This window comes from Simochromis diagramma, unplaced genomic scaffold (assembly GCF_900408965.1).
Source record: "Simochromis diagramma unplaced genomic scaffold, fSimDia1.1 OVJJ01000426.1, whole genome shotgun sequence".
Lineage (NCBI taxonomy): Eukaryota > Metazoa > Chordata > Actinopteri > Cichliformes > Cichlidae > Simochromis > Simochromis diagramma.
In genome coordinates this window covers 2,960,924-2,974,344 of record NW_024387170.1, presented here as the reverse complement: position 1 = coordinate 2,974,344, position 13,421 = coordinate 2,960,924, and the positions used below count along the sequence as shown (strand labels likewise).

Genomic DNA, 13,421 nt, shown 5'->3' with positions numbered 1-13,421 from the left:
TCCTTTCCACAGGCTCCTAGAGTTGCACTGTCGTAGCTGTGACTCTAGTTTTTCCCCGTAGCTCCGCTTTGCCTTTCTGACCGCACTGCGCACGTTGTAGGACGCAGCCTTGTATAAGGTCCATATTACCGGAGACGAGCTCTTCATTGTAGCCAGCGGTGCGTGATCTCAGAGCGTCGCGGATGTTTTTATCCACCCACGGCTTCTGGTTGGGAAACATTCCGATAATAGTTCTTTCTGCTGTGTCGTCCGCTAGTTTCCCGATAAATCCCACAACCGCTTCCGTAAACATGTTGATGTCATCAGAGCTGTGCCGAAACATGTCCCAGTCTGCGTCATCCAGTGCGTCATCCAGTGCGTCCTGCAGCGCGGCCACTGATTGGTCCATCCAGCGAGCAACCTCCCTCCTGATTGGTGGTTGCTGCTTTAGCCTTTGTTTGTAAGCAGGCATGAGGAAGATGGCGGCATGGTCCGATTTTCCAAATGCCGGCAGGGGCTGAGCCTTGTAACAGTTCTTGAACGGGGTGTAGCAGTGGTCTAATGTCCTTGTGCCCCGGGTGGGGCAGTTGATGTGCTGGTGAAGGTTGTGAAATGTCCGTTTGAGATTCACTCTGTTAAAATCTCCCATAACACTGAGTGCAGCATCTTGGTGAAGTGTTTGTTGATGTGTGAGAGCCTCATGCAGCTCACATAAGGCAGTGTCCGAGTCCGCGTGAGGCGGTGTTGGGAGAAAACTCTGTAAAAAACCCAGGAGAAATAAAGACACAATGAGACAACGTTACTTTTTATGCTTTAACGTGCGCACGGGTGAGCTGCAAAGAACAACTCACATCGTGAACAGAGGCTTGGCACTTTTTATAGGAAAGAAAGTGAGAACAGGATAAGAAAATAATAAACAGATAAAATAAACAACTCCATATGTGGCGCTAGTCTCGTCAGCAGAGAGCTGGGAGAAAGCTGTGAGAGATAAAACAATCTAAAACAATATGTCCCAAAACAATATGTCTTCGCTGGGAAAGTCTAAAAGGATAATTCTAAACTAATCTAACCATAGACAAAGGGCAGAGAAAAGGCATCTTTGTACATTTAAAAGAAGGTAAAGAAACATAGAATCATTTTCCACTAACATTCCCTCCTGTTTTAACTTATTTTAAATGTATACAACAATTGTCTGTGAAGGTTGTTTATTAAGTATCTTTAGCAATTTTTTAATGGTCAAAATGTCAACATAGCAGAAATGTAAATCATGTGGTCTAAAGAATAAAACAAATAAAAAGATAATAAAAGAACAAAGAAAAGCATAGTAAATGAAATAACAACAGGAATAATCAAGAGAAAACAATAAAACTAAAACTACAAAAAATAAAAGGATAAAAAGAAAAGAATATAAACTTTATGTTGTACCTGCATAACTACTAATGTGTTAATCAGTGCATGATCACTTGACAAGTCATTTTTTAAATCACCACGTCATTTATTAGCAGCTATTACAAGTTCTTCTCTAACAGAATTGCAACGGGATGCTGTTCTTCTTTAGGCACGGCAACATAAGCAGTCATTGTAGTTGTTATCATCTTTGAAATCATTACTCTTAGACATGGCGGTGTAGCTGCTCCAGATGTGTGGTCAGTGACATATTTCTGCAGAATGGTCAAATTCTGCAAAGCTTCATAAATGTCTCCTCCAGCTTCGTATCCATCAGGGATAAACGTGCAACATGTCTCCCCAATCAGCTTGCAAACTCCTCCTTGTGATGCTGTTAGCAGGTCTAGAGTCAGTCTGTTCTGCAGCACCATCGTTCTGATGGCCTTCTGTTCTCCTGCTAAAGCCGGTCCCAGGGTCTTTGTCAAAGTTGATGTTTCGTAGCAGAGCATATCGGTTGACCTCCACATGATCCCGCACCTCGGCAGCTCCAATGCCGGGGATCAAGCTCTGTAAGAATTTCACTCCTCCTCAGATGCGAAACTCTGGTTCCTTTACTGCTTGGTGCCGTCCGTGCACATCCTGTCTGGTACTGAGTCTTTGTTTGTAGTGGCATCCGGTAGATAGGTGAGTAGGCAGCTCCCCCACTGCCCGCGATCCATTGTTCATCACACATACTGGCAGTTGCGCTGCGTTCAGCTTGTTCAGTAGAATTACATCAGGCAGTGGGTCTGAGACTTGGGGCCAGGTCAGTAGGTAGGTCTGTCCGGAACAGTTCACATTTGTGGGTGATGATGACCTCCAGGTTGCTTTTGCTGGGATGCTGTAGTTGGCCTTGGACCAAAGAGTACCGTAGCCTGGATGTGTTGCCAGGCCCAACAGGCACCAACTGTGATCTTCAGGTATGCTGTACGGCCACAGGCCAGACGTCTGCGAGGATAGGGGCATATGGGTACATGCATAGCAGTCAGTTTTATTATTCAAGTGAGCTGTAGTGTTCATAAACTGCCACCAGAAATTAGTGGCGTAACCATGGGGAAACTTGGTGTACTTTCCTTTGTCATACAGTGTCTGTCTTTTCTTCATATAGCGTGACTTGTTGTCCCTCACGGAAGCAAAGATGAGGAGCCCGGCCAGGGTCAGGGCCGCTGCAGTTATTAGGAGCCACCACCTCATGACAACAGGACACACCCTCCTGTCGTGAGTAGACCCCCCGGCCAGAAAGGCTGTTCCCTCCACCGGGCGAGATCACGACAATTGGGCGAGCCTGTGTCGGCTGAGTTTAGATGGCTTCACTTACTGGCCTGCAATGGCTCTGATGGATCCAAGATGGTCGTTCCGCTATTTTGCAAGCGGTGGGCGTGGTGAGGAGAACCTGATGTGGTCCCTCCCACCTGGTTGCGCTCCAGTTTTTCCTTTGGAGCACCTTGATCAGAACCCAGTCACCGGGCTGTAATCTGCAAGACACTTGATAGACATCATTACATTCTTCGTTATTTACAATCATCTCTTTATTTTCCTACAACTTAGACATACATTTTGCTACTGAAATTGTATCTGCCTTTTTCACTGGGTAGATTTCTGGCCACTTTGAGAATACATCTATAACCACTAGGGCGTATTTTTACCCTTGGCATTCATTTAGCTCAATAAAGTCCATGTGGATTGTTTTGACACGTCATGCACGTTCTGACAAATTGTTTTGCTGATGTTTCAAAATTTACAGTGTAGAATTTACAGTGTAGAAATGAGAGTTGACAATACTGGTCAGTCCCCCCGTTGACAAATGCGGCCGTTTTGTGGAGGGATTTTGGCAACACTGGCTTACCATAACGCATCATTAAGTTGTTTGTCAGAACTGCACCATGTTTTAGCCATTTTGCCTGCTCGGCTGTGCTTGCTGCTTTTTGTTCATTTTTCAACACATCCAGTGGAAACTGATGCGTGTTTACTGCCATCAATGTGATGTTTGTCGTTTGCGCCGCCTGTTTTGCTGCTCTGTCAGCAAAGTTATTGCCTGTAGTTATGAAAGAGCCATCAGTTTTGTGTGCTGCACATTTACACAATGCGAGTTGTTGTGGTAAATGTATTACAGTCAGTAGGCGTTGTAGCAGGCTGGCATGCTGAACCGGCTTTCCGGTTGATGTAATCATTCCCCTGTTTTGCCAAAGTTTTGCGAAATGATGCACAGCAGAGAAAACATACTGGCTGTCTGTATAAATGTTTATTTGTTTATCTTTGTGTATTTCACATGTGCGAATCACAGCTATCAGCTCAGCGCTCTGTGCAGAACATGAAGAAGAAAGTGGTTTTGCTTCTATTATTTTACTATCTGTGGTTACTGCGTAACCTACACAATTTCGGCCTGTGCTGTAAGGTCAAATAAGTTCTTAAGTGGCTGCCCCAAAACTGTTTTGCATTATTTCTCTGTGGCCTCCTCCTACAATCTCGTGTGAAGTGAGCTTCCTCTCCACGGTTCTAGCAGGCGTTGTCTCTATGTTATCTGCTGTTTCTGCGTGGCTGTCTGCAGCCTTGGTGTTTGTGACTTTGCTCGCCTCTCTGTTCCTGATAGCCACCTGCGGATTATTGTTTTAGTCTATTGTCAACACTTCAGCCTTATTTTTAAGTTACAGAATGCTTCTTCTTTTTTTGTCTTGGTTTGGGAGAATAGATGCAACACTACATTTTCACTTAAGGCAGTTTTAAATAATTTCTAGTTTTTCAAACAAATCATGGATCTCACACATTTCAAACTTTCAAATTAGGGTTGTTTCCCATTTATACATATAAATATATATATATAACTTTGCATAGCTCACAGCTCTAAACCTAGGCATTTTTCAATCATATGCCTAATCACTATGTGTCACTGTGACTCTCAAGTATTGTCACAAGTTCGTTTAAATTTGTTTCCAAAACCAACAAAATAATCAAACAAAAAACAAAAACATAAACGTGTCAGGACACAAAAGAAAAAAGAAAAATGCTGCCACCCGAACAAGGCAGAAGTCTGCATATGTTGGCTTTTAATAGCATGCAGCTTGTAACATGGTAGACTAATGTGCCTGTGTTAATTCAGCTCCATATTATTGTGTGAAGTTGCACTGGGTTGGGAGTGGTTTTGTGTGTGTCACATTTTTGGTGAGCCAATGGCTGGAATGGGGTTGGACTAATTAGAGGCAGGTGTACTTGATTGCACTGATACACTGGTCTACTTATAGCCCACACTACAAACACTGATGTGTCGTTTTGTCTCTCTGTGCAGGTATGTAATGTGATGAAATCAGATATGTTTGGGATGGATGGGTTTTGCGCTATGAATTTTATATTAAGTGTGTCGTTTTGTCTCTCTGTGCAGTCCAGGGCCTATTATATGCCACAGCCTAAAGGCAGCAGAGTTGCAGAGGCTTGAGTGACCACTGACTATATGCTTGCAGGGTGGTGGGTCTCCAAGGACAACTTCTAACCCTGTTAAAGGCAACATGTGGAGTGTAACTTGGCCGTGTGGCATAGCTGGCTCTGGCCTTGGGACTGTGTGTTTTTATACAATTCATAAGTGGGACACTGGACTGTTTTATCTTTTATCTCTTGATATATTTTTCGTCAATAAATTATCTTTTAGAATTTTATTGACTGTCATCTTTTTGCCCACGACTGAGACGATTGGTCAGACCTAGAGTCTTTCTTTGGGTGTGTTACAGCAGCTTCTGCTCTAAAAGAAACAAAAAAGAAAATGTGGAACATGCTCATCAGCTTAGCAGTGTCTACATATTTAATTCAGCTTCTCAATCCTGTAGTTTTAGCTGTTGTCTACAGGGTTTTGCTTATTGGTTGTTATTATAGGTGTGCTCTATATCTCAGCAATGTGTCATTCTAGGGTGATAGGTTTCAAGCTGGTCAAGTGCCTCGATGTACTTCATTAGTTTAGTTATTCTCTGTATTGTCTTCATCTCACATGTCATTACACTGAGTTTCAGCAAACCTTAAGCTTGATGCAGACTACTGTTTAACAATTATCCACCTCACATCATAACCGACTAAGGTGCCTCTTCATATTAATATTATGTCATTGTTAATATTATCCTCTTTGTCTTATATAACAGCAATAGCATATTATAATATTTTATCAGTGTGTACCACTATACTACTACTGAGCCAATTTGTTAGTTAGGATCATCTTATTCAGCAAACAGATCATTTAGAATTCATCCAATCTGCGGTCACATTTGTTCTCTCTGTTGCATGGCGGACCAGGCAGTTCTATTATAATATATTATTTATATTTTATTTTGTATCCATCAAGGGCTTCAGATGACCTGCAGTATCATCCTTTTCCCAAGGTGGAGACAGTTACCTTTTCACACACTGTCCTTGGCTGATCAGTGACACAGCCTTAATATATTTTATTTATGTTATTAAAATATTTTCGTGTGAATTATTTGCTTTATATTCATTTTATACATTGTGGGCATGGTCATCATGCCAACTGTGTTTCATTGATAATATCACTTTACAGGTTGTTATCCTTGCTATTATTAATTTCAAATACTCTAAAGATAATTTCTACTGTAATTTTCCCTTTGTTTATCTTTATTTCGTACTTTTTATATTTATATCTACTCAGTGGGGTCTGTTTTCAACCCTGTTAAACTACTTCAAACTACTTTGATCTCTAGTTTTCACTTAATAAGGGATTATTATGTTCTTCCTGATATGGGTGTTGCTGCAGATGCGGCTGCAGGAATGAGTGTTGGTTTACTAAAAGGATTGTGGGCACTGCACAGTGTCTCATCTTCTGGTTTTACTAAACTGGCAGTTGAGTTCTATTCTTCTGACTGTTTATATTTTGTTTTCTTAAATTTCTCAATTTACAGACATTGTTTTGTCCGGCCCCTGGACTTTTCTTTTCTCACCACTGCTCGTCAGCAGGAGTGAGTTTTAATTTCACTTGCTTGATTACCCATCTTATTTGTGTATTTACTTATTTTTGTTTAAGTAATGTATACACGATACAGCTGCTATCACCTTCGCTGGTATTAGAGACGAGAGTGGTTGCTCACACGCCCTTCGACTTTCGGACTAGTTCCGAAAGCGGTGTGAACTTTACGAGACGGAACTCGACCGTTCTCTCAACTCACCAGCACGTCAGTGAATAGCAGTAAAAGAAAAACACAGTAGGAGCAGCTCAGTCTCTTATTGGACCGTGAAAATTCAGCTTGCTCCGTTAATTAAAACAATACACGCTCACATTCACACCTATTCGCGCGACCGGAACCCTTATAAGGGGAGCTGCCAGTCTTTCTGTAGACGAGCTACTTATTCCCTAGACCCTGTCTAGACCCAGCTGGGGGAGCTACCCAGAGCTCCAAACCTAACCCACAGAAGTGGGGAGCTTCCAGTCGACGAGCTCCAAGCTACCAGTCGACGAGCTACTTCCGCTATTTTAAATTCCCTGAATTTAAAATACGTTTTTACGCAAGATTATGTCAGTGTGTCTGTATCTACCTGGTCAGTGTCGCCGGGTCTGGTCCACCTCGATCGGGCCCCACCACCGTGGGTCACTTGCTAAGACGTTGGCCAAGACCCGAATTTAACGCTCTTGGTCTTTTATCACACACCTGGTGTGTGAGCTGTCGACAGGCGAACAACGTGGACTGGTCACGGAGATGGGACATGATGGAGGCGCTCCGGCTCCGAAGGACCAAGAAATGTTGGGAGAAAACTCTGTAAAAAACCCTGGAGAAATAAAGACACAATGAGACAACGTTACTTTTTATGCTTTAACGTGCGCACGGGTGAGCTGCAAAGAACAACTCACATCGTGAACAGAGGCTTGGCACTTTTTATAGGAAAGACAGTGAGAACAGGATAAGAAAATAATAAACAGATAAAATAAACAACTCCATATGTGGCGCTAGTCTCGTCAGCAGAGAGCTGGGAGAAAGCTGTGAGAGATAAAACAATCTAAAACAATATGTCCCAAAACAATATGTCTTCGCTGGGAAAGTCTAAAAGGATAATTCTAAACTAATCTAACCATAGACAAAGGGCAGAGAAAAGGCATCTTTGTACATTTAAAAGAAGGTAAAGAAACATAGAATCATTTTCCACTAACAGGCGGAATGTAAACAGTGCAGCCAATGACCGCAGTGAATTCCCGAGGGAGATAGAAAGGGCGACATTTAATGATCAAAAGTTCCACATTGGGCGAGCAAGAGCGTGTGAGTGGGGAGATGTTTGTGCTGTCGCACCATCTGTTGTTCACCATCAAACACACTCAACCACCTCTTTTCTTCCCCGACTCCATTGTCCTGTCCATGCGGTAAACCGAAAAGAACCCCGCCGGCTGCACGGCGTGGTCTGGTATCGCTGGGTTCAGCCAAGTCTCGGTGAAGCAGAGGAGGTTGCAGTCCCAAATGTCTCTCTGGAACTTGATTCTGGCTCTGAGGTCATCAAGCTTGTTCTCGATGGATTGAACATTGGCTAGCAGGATACTGGGCATGGGTGCGCGGTGTGCACGAGCCCGTAGCCTGTTCCTGATGCCGGTTCGTTTCCCTCGAGGCCGTCGCTTAGGGTCGCGTCCTTTGTTCTCTCTCAGGATCTCCTTTGGCCAGGTTGGGTCTGGAGTTAAACATGGTGAAATGTTCGTGTATTGTAGACCAATAGAAACCAGAGTGTCTCTACTGTAGCGAATTTGTGTGTCTTGCATGATGCCCATGCAAGATTATGGCAGATATAGCAAAAAGTGACGAAAAACCGCAAAAAGTGGAGAAGTTGGGGCAGAGCATCCAGCACTGCAGCAGACCTCACCGGCGCCTTTTTGCCATTTTGCCCAAGTGACGTACGCAAGTTTTCGAGAGTTAGACCAGAGGACGAGGTCTGGTCACAGAGTTGTTGTTACGATCTCTGTGGGAAAAATTAGCCTCTGATCCAAGTACACTTGCATCTGCCAATCCCTGGCAACCTTCAGCGGGCCCAGGTCTGGGGTTGAGGGGCTTGTCCTCGGCTTGTCTCCTTCCTGGACAAATGTTGATGAAAACTGATGCTGCTCTTGGTTCGTGAAAGGTTGAGCGATGATGGATTTTCTTTTGCACTCAACTTTCTCGGCTAAACAACTGAGAACCTGGTTGTGTCCCCATGTGTATCTGCCCTGAGTAAGGCTAGTCCTACAACCAACCAAGATGTGCTTGAGTGTTGCTGGGACTGTACACAGGGGACAGGATGGGTCCTTTCCAAACCACAGCTGCAGATTTATTAGGGAAGGTAGCACATCGTATGTCGCTCAGATGATGAAACTTAGTCTATTAGACTCCATGCCCCAGATTTCACTCCATGAGAGTTTCCTCTTTTCCATACTCTCCCAATTCATCCAGCGACCCTGCTTGGCCAGTGCGATGGCTCTGGCATGTCTGGCTGTTTCCTCCTGTCGACGCACCTCCTCCACCATCAGTTACAGATGCCTGTTGCCACCGAGGTGTTACTGCGCCAAGGCCAAATCCTCCTCTACCCTGTTGGACGTGACCACATCACAGTGCCGAAGAGCGGATTTCGCCTGTAGCACAGATGTGGCTGCGGTCCACCTCCTCCCCGTTGCTAGGGTGGGAGCAGTGCCTCTCACTATGGGGTCCCGGGAGCCCGTGAGTGACATCTCAAGCCTTACTTTTGCACATTTAATCTCCTCAACCAGGCTAGGGATAGGCAATGACAGTATCCCGTCGCTGTAGAGTCCAACGCTGCTGAGGCATTTGGGAAGTCCGAGCCACTTCTTAATGTAGGAGCTCACTAGCCTCTCTAGTTGATTGGCATGATTGAGTGAGACCTCGTACATTGTCAGCGGCCACAGTAGTCTGGGTAATAACCCAAACTGGAAGCACCAGAGCTTCAGTTTCCCTGGGAGTGCAGTGTTGTTAATCTGCTTGAGGTCATCAGCCAAGATCTGCCTTAGTTGTTCTAGTTGCCACGTATCATTGAGGTCTGCATTATACCACCATCCCAGGCTCTTTATGGGCTTCTCTAAGACTGCTGGAATTGGTTCTCCACTGATATAGAATTGCTAGGCTGTCAGTTTTCCTTTTATGATGGAGATACTGCAAGATTTACTTGGCTTAAACTCCATTTTTGCCCATTCTATGTTTTCCTGGAGCTTCTGTAGCAATCGCCTAGTACATGGTTTTGTTGTTGTAATGCTGGTCATGTCATCCATGTAGGCCCTAATGGGTAGAAGACGAAGGCCACTCTTGAGTCTCTCACATCCCACTACCCACTGGGATGCCTGCATAACCAACTCCATTGCCATGATAAATGCCAGAGGGGAAATTGTGCAGCCTGCCATAACTCCAATTTCCAGGTGCTGCCAAGGAAATTGGAGTTATTAGTTATTATTAGTTATTAGTGATGTGTGAATGATGAGCAATACCTTTGTAGAAAGGCAATTTATAAAGTTCGTCCATTTACTAGTATAAAGGGCAGATCTGCCAGATGCAATGTGGTACGTGCTGACCAACCCACTCAATATGCTGTCTACGTCTGAATATAGGTTTGAAACCTTATACCTTAAATTGCCCACCCCAAATAAAAAATAAAACTTCGTTTACGCCCATGGAGCTTAACCTAAACCTAAATCCTTGACTTTAATCCCACGATTTTTAACAGCTTCTGAGCTTTCTTAATATTATTATACGTTTTAGTGGGGAACGCTGCCTTGTTTATTGTTGTGTCATGAAGCCTTATGCAAACTGCAAGAAAACAGAGGCACCTGTTGCTACTTTTTTTCCATCTTGTTCTGTGTGTGTAAGGTTCTTCAATGAAAATAGCTGCAGAGTAACTTGAAAGTAACCCTAAATTTAGTTGATTTTAATTAATGTAAATTAAAATGTAGTGCTTGTGTTGCCGTCTTAGCTATATGGGAGTAGGGAGCAGACATGATTAATGGGGAGTCACGGATTACACTACACTCGTGGTTGGCTTTCTATTTGATTTATTCAAAGCAGTTAAGACAATATAAAGTCAAACAATAAAATCATTTACAATCACATCAAACAAAGTTCCAGGATTCAGTGCCATATGATATATTTTTTCCTCCACATACACTGTATATAAAAAGATGGAGATGGAGGCAACCACCAAGACATTAAGTATTATTTCCGAGAAGCGTGGTGTGTTGAAACTTAGCTGTTTTGAAAACAGATGCAACAAATGAGGGGTGGAGCCCATTGAGGAAACTGAGGGATGCTCCTATGGTAGTGACAAGCCAACTACACGGCTAACACCAAATACTAATATGGTCATTCGATTCTAACACCAGGCTATAAGGCACATCCTGTACAAGTGTGATGGATTCTGATGTGCTACAAACACACGATTCACTACAAGTTATGCCCCAAAACAATTCCAGCCTTATCTTGAAGTCTTGGCATCTCTTCAAAGAAAGGTCTTAAACCAGTGTTTTGTTGGCTGTGAGCTGTAGAAAGACATTAATTTCTGTTCAGGACTGAGGTTTGATATGACAGGATCATTCCAACAAAAAACACAGTGATGCATAATTACATGGTAATTAAATACTATAACCCATTTCTGTCAATACATCGCCCAAAATTATACACACAACATCATTATTATGCTTGAAGCTATCGGCTGTAAAGTACTAATCAAGTCCATAAATGAATCAGGACATTCAGCATAGTGTAAATCATGATTTAAAGTTAATTCATCACTCAGCCACCAAAGCAAAGTTATCAAACTGGGCCAGTTCAAATGAGCGTGTTCCTATGGCAGCCCAGCCAGCCTTTGGGGTCAGTATCACAGCATTCTTCCACAGAGGGTATCCATTCAGTGACCCTGATGCATACTGTCCCTACAGTAAAGAGAAAAACATCTTTACATTTTCAAATCCGTGCAAAAAGGTAGACTTTTCATAGGCTAATTCGTAAATTAATGTGGCTGTGACAAGACAGGCATATTGCTGAAATGTTCAGTTACAGTGTGTCAACACAATAACCTACACCAGAAAGGACTGTTCCTGCACAGCTACCAGAAAGCAGGACTGATTACTGCCCCAGTTAACTGTGTCGTCAAGGTTATAATCCTTCACTTTTATTTTGTCTTCATATATGATCACAAACTGTTTACCTTGCCTTTTTTCAGTACAACCTCAAGTGTGACGTCTGTTATTTCTTGATTTTGACATACTGTATTAACACACCTACAAATCTACAAATCACCTAAAAAAAAAAAAAACCTCCACATAAAATCCAAGTAGGAAAAAGGCAGATTTTTTGCTCTGTCTTGCTAATACATCATCTTAAATCTCTCATGTGATTTAGATGCTGACTCAAAATACTATTGATAATGACAGCAGCTAATCTGAGTTGATCTAATCTCCAAGTCCTAACATGGTTTATTGGATTACAAACTCCTTTAATCATCATAACAGTGGAAGAAGTGAGAGTATAAAGAAACAGAAATAGTAAAAAGTGTCTACTTACTTTTACAGTGAGTGACAAGGTGTACCAGCTATGTACCTCAGTACCAGACTGTCCCTCTGCAAGTACAGTCTCGCCAACTGTTGACAAAAGAACAGTGATGAGAGGCACAGAAACAACAAACTGTCCAACTATGGAAATTATGGAGAAACTGTCTACGAAATAAAAGACTATAAGTGATGATTTTGGTTTTCAGTTTGGAGTTAAGTGTGATGAACCAATTCAATTCTATTTTATTTATACAGTGCCAAATCTTAACAGCAGTGGCCTCAAGTTTCTTTGTCAGTACTGTCAGTACTCTTGCTGCAGGATTTTGGATCATCTGAAGGCTTTTCAGGGAGTTTTTAGGACATCCTGATAATAATGAATTACAGTATTCCAGCCTAAAAGTAATACATGCATGAACCTGTAATTTCAACATCACTCTGAGACATGATATTTCTCATTTTAAAGATATTGCACAAATGGAAGAAAGTAGTCCTACATAATTGTTTAATATGCACACTGAAGGACATGCCCTGGTCAGAAACAACTACAAGATTCCACACAGTGTTACTGGAGGCCAAGGTACTGCCAATCAGAGTAAGCCTCTGGTTAGGTACTATATTTCTAAGATTTTTGTTGCCGACTATAATAACCTCAGTTTTATCTGAATTCAGAAGCAGGAAATTAGGGTCATCCAACTCGTTATGTCTTTTAGACATTCCTGCAGTTTAACTATATTGGTGTGTCATCTGGCTTCATGGAAAGATAAAGCAGGGTATCATCTCTATAGTAGAGCTGCACGATTAATCGTTAGAAAATCGCGATCTCAATTCACACTTATGTGCAATCTCATTTCCAAATAACAACGATTTTTTTAAAAAAAAGAAAAAGGACGACGACGATTGTACCGCATTTTGATCCGGGACATAATCTGCATGAAAACAAGCGCTCACTCTTCCTGCTCAACAAATGACAAGGGCGGAGCCTTATACCACGTGATACAGAAGCTGGCTGCTAAAAGTGGCAGGGAAAAAACAACCGAGAGCACGTCAGGGATGACGAGAAAGTGACTGGAGAAAATCCATCCCGGTCAACCACCCAAACATGTTAGGAGTTGGGTTCTGGTTATGTGGTGTTTTTGTCTGTATGTGTTTTTTGGTGCCTCCCTTTTTGTATAGGTAGGCGGGGCAGTGAGTCACTGAACCTGGCACACCTGTTACTCATCAGATGCTTTCCTCAGAAGTGTTCTTTAGGAGCTACCTGACAGAAGACTAGTGTCGGAGTATTGGCGTTTTTTTGGAGCGTCTGAAATTCTGCCCCTGCCTGCTGGAGCCCTTGGATTATTTTTGATGACTGTAAGGAGTTTTGTTTGCGCCCTAGGATTTTGCCTCGACTGGTTTGTTTTTTCATCTGGAGGTTTTGGCATCAAACAGTATCAAGTAAGCTCTCCAACTCTCTGCAAAGTTTACTTTAAGCTTTTCTTGGTTATCGGGCAAGACCCTCCTAATTCTCGTCCCTCTCCTTTTTTAGATC

The 13,421-nt window shown here is 42.7% G+C and overlaps 1 long non-coding RNA gene across 2 annotated transcripts; it reads right to left on the bottom strand.

The window, feature by feature from the left end:
* Positions 1-1,460: 1,460 nt before the first annotated feature.
* LOC120744646 lies at positions 1,461-12,732 on the bottom strand. 2 transcript variants are annotated; one of them, XR_005698416.1, is made up of 3 exons: positions 11,907-12,732; positions 6,928-11,275; positions 1,461-3,998 (listed from the first exon to the last, which is right to left on the bottom strand). It is a non-coding gene; the product is annotated as an uncharacterized LOC120744646 (long non-coding RNA). The 2 variants fall into 2 exon arrangements; XR_005698415.1 differs by lacking the exon at positions 1,461-3,998 and adding an exon at positions 4,755-5,134.
* Between the last annotated feature and the right edge of the window lie 689 nt (positions 12,733-13,421).